Source organism: Triticum aestivum, chromosome 2B (assembly GCF_018294505.1).
Source record: "Triticum aestivum cultivar Chinese Spring chromosome 2B, IWGSC CS RefSeq v2.1, whole genome shotgun sequence".
NCBI classification, from domain to species: domain Eukaryota; kingdom Viridiplantae; phylum Streptophyta; class Magnoliopsida; order Poales; family Poaceae; genus Triticum; species Triticum aestivum.
In genome coordinates this window covers 262,908,808-262,918,099 of record NC_057798.1, presented here as the reverse complement: position 1 = coordinate 262,918,099, position 9,292 = coordinate 262,908,808, and positions in this window count along the sequence as shown.

Genomic DNA, 9,292 nt, shown 5'->3' with positions numbered 1-9,292 from the left:
AAAAACGCCCGAACCTTTCGAAACCTTTCCGGTTTTCGAACATAGCCTTCCAATATATCAATTTTTATGTCTCGACCATTTCGAGACTCCTCGTCATGTCCGTGATCTCATCCGGTACTCCGAACAAACTTCGGTCGTCAAAACACATAACTCATAATACAAATCCTCATCAAATGTTAAGCGTACGGACCCTACGGTTTGAGAACTATGTAGACATGATCGAGACACATCTCCTATCAATAACCAATAGCGGAACCTGGATGCTCATATTGGCTCCTACATATTCTACGAAGATCTTTATCGGTCAAACCGCATAACAACATACGTTGTTCCCTTTGTCATCGGTATGTTACTTGCCCGAGATTCGATCGTCGGTATCATCATACCTAGTTCAATCTCGTTACTGGCAAGTCTCTTTACTCGTTCCATAATGCTTCATCCTGCAACTAACTCATTAGTCACATTGCTTGCAAGGCTTATAGTGATGAGCATTACCGAGAGGGCCATGAGATACCTCTCCAGAACACGGAGTGACAAATCCTAATCTTGATCTATGCCAACCCAACAAACACCTTCGGAGACACCTATAGAGCATCTTTATAATCACTCAGTTACGTTGTGATGTTTGATAGCACACAAAGTGTTCCGCCGGTATTCGGGAGTTGCATAATCTCATAGTCTGAGGAACATGTATAAGTCATGAAGAGAGCAGTAGCAATGAAACTGTAATGATCATAATGCTAAGCTAACGGATGGGTCTTGTCCATCTCATTATTCTCCTAATGATGTGATCCCGTTCATCAAATGACAACACATGTCTATGGTTAGGAAACATAACCATCTTTGGTTAACGAGCTAGTCTAGTAGAGGCATACTGGGGACACTATGTTTTGTCTATGTATTCACACATGTACTAAGTTTCTGGTTAATACAATTCTAGCATGAATAATATACATTTATCATGATATAAGGAAATAAATAATAACTTTATTATTGCCTCTAGGGCAAATTTCCTTCAGGCCCACCTCCTAGTTTCCTTGTATAGTTGAGGTCATGGTCCACCGTTGTACATCATATATACGTGCGTTTGCACCTGAGTAATACATTGTGCAATTACCACCACATACATGGTATCAGCTTCCTAGGTTCCAACCCTAGCTTCCAATGCCACCGCTGCACCCTTTCCTGCGCCGCCACCGCCCCAGTCGCCATCGCGCCCTTCCCGGATTGTTTGAGAGAGACCATCTTCATCCTATGCCTCCCACGGATTTATAAACCTTAGGTCATCCACTTGAGGGAAATTTGCTACTGTCCTACAAACCTCTGCACTTGGAGGCCCAACAACGTCTACAAGAAGAAGGTTGTGTAGTAGACATCAAGCTCTTTTCTGGCGCCATTGCTGGGGAGGTGAGTGCTTGAAGGTATATCTTTAGATCTTGCAATCGAATCTTTTTGTTTCTTGTTTTATCACTAGTTTAGTCTATAAAAGAAAACTACAAAAAACTGGAATTAAGTTTGTCTCATACGCTCCATCTTTTTAATATCTTTCATGAGTATGATGAAAAGGAAAATTGTGCTCAAGTGCTAGAAGAAGAAGTCTATAAAATGTTTGGTATTACATCTTTGAATGATGAGCATGATTGCAATGTTGTTAGTATGAACTCCTTGAATATCCATAGTACTAATGATGATTGCACTAGTCATGATGAAAATATCTCTTATAAGCATGTCGATTTTTGTGGAGTGAATTGGGTTTGCAAGTACACACCAAATAGGGAAAATAGATATTGCAAGAGGCATAAGCATATAGAAACTAAATGGTTGCAATAAAGGCTTAATGTTAGTGCTGAAAATTTAAGATATCTTTACCGTACTTGTGAACTGTGCAATGAACATGGTCATTTAAATCTCCGATGCAAATTGTTTCATGATCGAATCATGTCCAAAAATTGTGATGACTTGATTTCCCTTGCACATCATAATGAACTTAGCTTGCTTTTGGGTTATGAAGAATTGAAACATGCAACTAAGCATATTCCAGAATTTAATCTTGAGAATTTTCTTGATATTGATCTAGAGGAAATTTATATGTATTGTGTGGTGAATTGCATTGAAAATCCTTATATTGCCGATTGCATAAATAGAAGAAATCAAATAGAAGATGAAGAAAATACTAATGAAAGGGAAGAGACTTCCCAATATCCTCCTATTATTTCTTATGATGAATCAGGTAACGAGGAGGAGCTTTCTATTCAACCAATCTCATCTATAAGGAGCTCAAAGAAGAAGGTTGAACCCACACATAATGTGAAGAAGAAAAAGAAAAGAAGGAGCAACAAAGGTTAAAAGGTATCCCTCCCAAATGATGTTGCTCCTACTACTCATTGTGATGATGATAATTGCTATATTATTGGTGTTATCCATACTATTAATGATGAGAGTGATTATGCTTATGATATGAAAAGGCCCAAGCTTGGGGAAGCTATGTTTGATGAGGATGACATATTTGAGAATATATTTGCTGCAATTAACATTTGTCCCAAGCTTGGGGATGCTATGTTTAATGAAGATGATATCTTTAGTCTCCTAGGTTTTGATATGCGAAGTTGTTATGATGATAGCATGCCTCTTACCTATGATGATTATATCGTTGAAAGTGGGTTTGGAAGAGTGTCAACTTTAGGAAGTAGTGATCCCACTATTTTGGAAGAAGTTGGATATTATTGTTATGAATATGAAAGTGGATTTGGAAGAGTGTCAACTTTATTTAGTGATGATTCCACTATCTTGGAAGAGGTTTCAATCGATTATGATGAGAACAAAGTTTCTACTTATGATGATTATTGTGATGAAACTTATGCTATAAAAAGTAGTGATGATTATATTTATAAAACTTGTCATGATTATGATTACCATTTTTCTGAACATTACTCTTTTAATGTGGAAACAATCTATAGTATTCAAGTCTCTTATGATACTCCCACCATTCCGAATAAGAAGAATTTTGCTTATGTGGAGAGTAGTAAATTTTCTACGCTTGTAGATCATGAAAAGAATGCTCTAGGTGCTAGTTATATTGTTGAATTCATTAATGATGCTACTGAAAATTATTATGAGGAAGGAGCATACGCTTGTAGGAATTGCAATAATATCAAGTTTCCTCTCTATGTGCTTAAAATCTTGAAGTTATGTTTGTTTTGCATTCCTATGCTAGTTGATTATTGTTCCCATAAGTTGTTTGCTCACAAAATCCCTATGCATAGGAAGTGGGTCATGTCGTGGTTCTAAGACTTACAGTAGAAAGGGGGGTAGGTATGGAGAGGCAAGATCTCAGCTATGGTGAAGATGTACACACAGGATTTACGAGTTCAGACCCTTCTCGGAGGAAGTAATAGCCCTACGTCTCGATGCCCGGAGGCGGTCGACTGGATTATATGTGTGTGATGTTACAGGGGGTGCGAACCCTTGTCCCAGAGGAGGGGGGTGGCTTATATAGAGTGCGCCAAGACCCCAGCCGTCCTCCATTACAAGGGGCTTAATGTACATAAAGTAGGCGTTACTGATAGAGCCAGCCTTAAGTGTTATTTATGACCTTAAAGACTACAGAGTGAATGCCTGACCATTGCAATGCTGAGTGACTCCTGATCTTTGGTGGTTCAAGTGATTCCTTGAATGGCCAAGTGGCAATAGGTAGGTGGTCACCCGAGTGATATGACTGGTCGAGTGGATTACACTCAACATCTTTGACTGGCGGTCTCTTGTTGCCTCTTGGACTTCTTATCTTCCAAGGTAGTGACCTTGGGTAGGACGTATGAGTCAGGCCCATGACCCTACCCTGGGTCTGTATCCTCATCAATAGCCCCCGAATGGATTAAGGTTAGAGTGGAAAGTGGGTTGAAGTTGAACTTGTACTGAGCTTTGCACCTCGCGTGCGTTTTCTGCAAGATGGAAAACTCACATTGGTACTTCAACGTCGATTCAGTCGCCTTGATCCATTCAGAAAGTTGCCGACTGAACTTATAGCACCATCTGCCGAGTGTTGTCTTGGTGTGCTGTAACATCCCAAAATTCTAAATTTTGGAATGTTATAAACAAATAGATAGTTTTGATTGATTGAGTGAGTGAAATTCGAAACTTTTTGAAAGTTAAATGAGAGGGAATAAAAGTACTTTCCCAAACTTTCATTTTCTTTTCTGCTCTTCATGAATTCAAATTTTTTCCAAATACAAAACCCTTGAGCGAAGATGATATGACTTCTTCCATTTAATTAAACGAAAGGGTATTTGAAAATATTTGAATTTCATTTGGAAATATTTCAATTCATAAACTTCATGCAACTCAATGATTTTCATGAGAGAAGATAAAATGACTTCTTCAAATTATATGAAATATGAGTTGGGAGTTTAAAAGGATCAAATTTAAAGTCCTTTTGGAAATCATTTTCAGTTTGGAGTTATTTGGATTTTATTCAAATTATTTTTCTCCGAAAATAAAATATATACAAAATAGGGTAACATGATTCCCTACAGTAGAAAATTGGAGAGAAATTAATTTGAAATTATTTTGGTATTTTTAAAATGATTTTTTTTGGATTTTATTAGAGCAGTAGCACTGTTTGCTTTATTTGAATTTTTGTGGATTTTATTTGATCCTAGAATAATGTTCATATTGTAGGAAATCGTTTTTTGAATTTTTTATATATTATATGCCTAGGTTCTATTTTTGTTTTATTATGTTTTTGTTTATTTCCGTTGTGTTAAAAAAAACTTTCCCCACCGACTGGGCCGGCCCAGCTCCTCAGCCAGGCCCAGCCCAGCCGCGCCGCTCGCCCCCGACCTCGGACTCCCAAGCACGCACGCGCCGCCGCCGTGCCCGATCCGGCAACCGCCACCGCCTCGTTGTTGCCCCTCCCCCACGCCTCCACGCCTCGCCCCCCTTCATAAATACCAAGGCCGGCCCCGGGCCCCGCCTCTCTCCCCTCGCGCCGTCGCCCTTGCGTCGCAAGCCGCCACTCCGGCGAGATCCACCGCCGCCGCCCCTGCTCCGTCCCGTCACCGTGGACCACCGCCGACGCTGCCATCCTCCTCGCCTCGCCGCGCCGCCCCTCCCCGACCTCTCCGTTGCCCTCCTCGACGACCGGAGCCGCTGCCCCGGCCGGACCCGAGCCGCCGCCGCCGTCTCACTCGTCGCCGGCGACTTCCGCCTCCGCGGTAACTTCCAGCTCCTCCCTCGTCGTCAGATCTGGATCCGATGGACCAGATCGATTCTGTTTTTTCTAAAGAAAAAAAAACCGTTTTCTGTGAAATAGCGAACGTTCTCTAGTTAGGCCTCGGTAGTGGATGAATTCGTCGCTTATGCTTCAGTAGCGAACGTTCGTTCGATAGGGTTTTCCTTTTTATTTTAGTTTTCGGCCAGGGACGTAGATGTAATTAGTTTTTTTTCAGATTAGTCCCTAATCTTAAAACGATCACTACTTTTCAACCGTTTATCCAAATCTAACGAAACCAATGCCCGCTTCTTTGTTACTATCTCCTCTATCCAATAATCCAACTCAAACAAGTTTTTGAAGGTTTAAAATTTGAATTAGATCAGATTTGAATTTGAACTTCATTTGATCATAACTTGAGTTTCGTAACTCCGATTTAGTTGATTCTTTTCGCAAATCGAAGCTCTTGACCTAAACTTTCTGATAAGGCCAAATTCTTATAATTTTGGTACTGTTGGAAATTGTTTTACGTTGCAAGAATTATTTGCTTGGTTTGATGTTTTCTGAATCGTCTTCTTCGTTCTTTCTGATCCTTTGAGTGATTGCTTATGTGTGGTTACTACTGCTTGCTTACGATAGATTGACCGGAGTGTGACGAGTAGAACTATCAAGAGTTTTGAGTGCGAATCATCTTCATCAACATTGCAGGCAAGTTCACACTTTGACCATATCCCTTTCATACCCAGTTTTCATTGCATTAGTTCAATCCTCAAACATTGCATGATTATGATGTCTTTAACTTGTGGGTTGGGAAGTAGTTGCTGAGGTAGAACCTATTGCCCTGTTTATTATCAAACCCTTGGGAGTTACTTCTACGCGTTGCTTATATTGCCATGCTATGCTCGTAGACGTGGATTGGGTTTGAGTGATTTCCATGACAGATGTGAGATTGTTAATTAATGGTTTACTTAAGGTGGCAACTTAAATACATATCTGGATGGATTGAGGCACCTGGGGAACCCAGTGTTGTCTGTTTTATTTTGGAAATCCCGGGGTATCCGTGTGATCTTCCTATGGACCGCCACCCAGGCTCAAAGAGAACTGAGTTTATTCATGCTAGAAACTTCCGTGTGCAGCCACAAGCTATTATGGGCTCTAGCATAGTTGAGTAAGTTACGTGAAGCTCTTGAAGAGGTAGATCAGCAGGTAGTGGGTTTTGTAGGTTTGGTATGATCTACCCGGAGTAGAGAGTTAATGTTTCTGAAAGACTGTGTCTCGGTCATCCGTTTCTCAAACACCATGTAGTGAGAGAAATCAACGGAGGTGATCGAGTCTTGTGGGGAAAAGTGTGCAAACCTCTGCAGAGTGTACAAACTAATCATGGTTAGCCGTGTCCCCGGTAATGGACAATCTTGAGTATCTAGTACTTGAAGTATCTTAAGTATCTCCTCATGTTACTTTAATTAATTTTGTTGGGTTTAATGATGATGTTATTAATTGGGATTGAGAATGCTGTCAACCATTCTCAATGTTTAACAACCACCATGATAGTTAAATAAAATTTATTCCTTTGCAGTAGGGAAAAATTGGCTTTTCGCAAAAACATTATAACCATAGAGCCTCCACCAGCCAAATATGCATGTAGTGATAGCCTTTATTCATCATTGCTCTATGGTGTGAATTTGCCAGTACATTCAATGTACTAACCCTTTGTGGCTGCAACGTCTCATGTTGCAGGATCTTACGACGAGTAAGTGATACGTTAGGGTTACGATTTCTACACTCAACTTTGCCGTTGGTGTTGATGGGAATCCACAACCTTGTTACTTCCGCTATTTGGGTTGAGGTAATGGTATTTATGTTACTTTATACATGTGATTTACCTCTGTTATAAATCCTCGAGTACTGTGTGTGTCAGCATACCGATCCAGGGATGACACTTAAGCACAGAGACTTGACCGTCTGAGGTCGGGTCGCTACAAGATGGTATCAGAGCACATGTTGACTGTAGGACGTGACCCTAGAAACTAGCAAGCCCATAGGAAAGATTTTTCTCTACAACTTTCTTTTCAAAAGAATCTTTTACCTCTCTTATTTTTGAGCTTATTCAAATATTCCCTTTTAGTGAGACCATACCCCTTTTCCCCTTTTGACCCCTCGAGGATTCGTATGATGAGACCACTCCAAGAAGGACCAGATATCAGGACAACCACGACCACTATGATATGAAGGAGATTTTACCATGCATTTGGATAATGGAAACTACAACGGTTGAAGACTCCGAAGACTAGGAGAATTTGAGGGATATGAAGAATTTCCAAATTTGGTATGACCAAGGAAGGCTACACTTATGGAGCTTGACAGACTATGGAAGTTGTCAATACCTGAGATCAAGGTGTATCGGAGAAAGACCGGAACATGGAGCATTAGAACTCAAAGTTTTGTCAAGAAAACCCTAAGGCAGGAGATATCAACTACGGAATGATAGCTCATGGAAATGATAAGAGCAGAAACATGGACATTCAAGATATTATCGCTCTCTTATGCTATTATTACCGTGTTGAGTTAAGCATGCACTCCTTCGGAAGTAAAGCATGCACTCCTTCGGAAGTATTGGATAGTAGAAAGCTGATGGAGCACCCATCAGCAAAGGATGCAGTTTTAACCTTAGCTAGTGTATCGCCAGGATCTGGAGTATTACATCAAGGATTTTAGAGGGACCTTTAGGTAGTCATATTTGACAAGGAGGTAATTCGTGAAGAACTCAGGAACCAGAAGCTGAAGTAGCCAAACTGGAGGAACAAAATCTCGAGATACAAGAGATTTTTCAGGAACTGAAGGACATTAGGACCATGGTTCATGCCAAGGATGTTGAAACCCAGAAGTTTGGAATGCAACCCCAGAAATATTAAAGGATGTCATGAGAGACTTCGCGTCAACAGAGATGATCTAAAAAAAAGACTTGAGAAGGATAAGCATGACCGAAAGAAGCCATCGGAGACATGAACAAGACTTGAAGATTTTGCAACATTGAGATCTATAGACCATTAGAAGACCCAACCCCTGTTATATACTTATGTTAGATGCGACGATTGTGAGCTGTCATTTGTCTGTTACTTTTCTGACAGCCACAATAAAATCCGCCTTTTCAAAACTTTTGTTTGTATTGTGTGCATCCCTCTCTATCTCTCTTATCCCACCCCAAAACCCATGGACCCCATAGAGGAGGAATGGAGATGAGCTCATATTATCTGGACCGATGAGTCAATTGGAGACGGACCGATGGATTCAGAACATGGAGAGTCACATGAAGAATAACCCTATAGCCGGAAAGGATATGACCCAGCATGCTCTTGAGTGCTTTGAAAGAGGTGCCACTACCTAGTAGAGGATGTACCAAACCATCAATGGATGGCAAGGAGTAACCACTTGGAAGGAATTTAAGTGGACTTTATTAAAGTCTTGGCTTGTGTCCCAGAAATTGAGGCCTTATGGAAAGGATATGAAGAAACCTTATGCATACAAGCTTTGTGGGGAAATAGGACACAACCATAAAGAAAACAAGGACGAATACCCTCATAATCGGAGGATTACCAAAGGAGTTAGCCGAGGATCTTAGGGAATTTTAGTTGGAAATTGTTCCCAAAGGTTTTGTTGCAGAAGTGGAAGTTCAGTCTACATTGCTGGGAAAGATCCGTGAAGCTCATAAGGATGACAAAGAGATTGCTGAGGTAAGAGAGAGGATGAGCAAAGGAAAGGCCAAAGGTTTTCGTAAGGAGGAGCACGACACCTTATGGTTTGAGGGTAGTGTATATGTGCCCAATAATGCAGAGATCAGGAAGTTAATACTTCAGGAGGCTCATGACTCGCCATACTCGATTCGCCCTGGAAACACCAAGATGTATTTGGATTTGAAGGAGCATTTCTAGTGGACTGGTATGAAGAAGGATATTGTGGAGTATGTAGTCGTAGGTGATGTATGCCAGAGAGAGTAAAAGCAGAGCATCATAATCCAGCAGGATTACTACAGCCTATGCCGATACCCGAATGGAAGTGGGGATAAGCTTGGCATGGATTTCATTACCA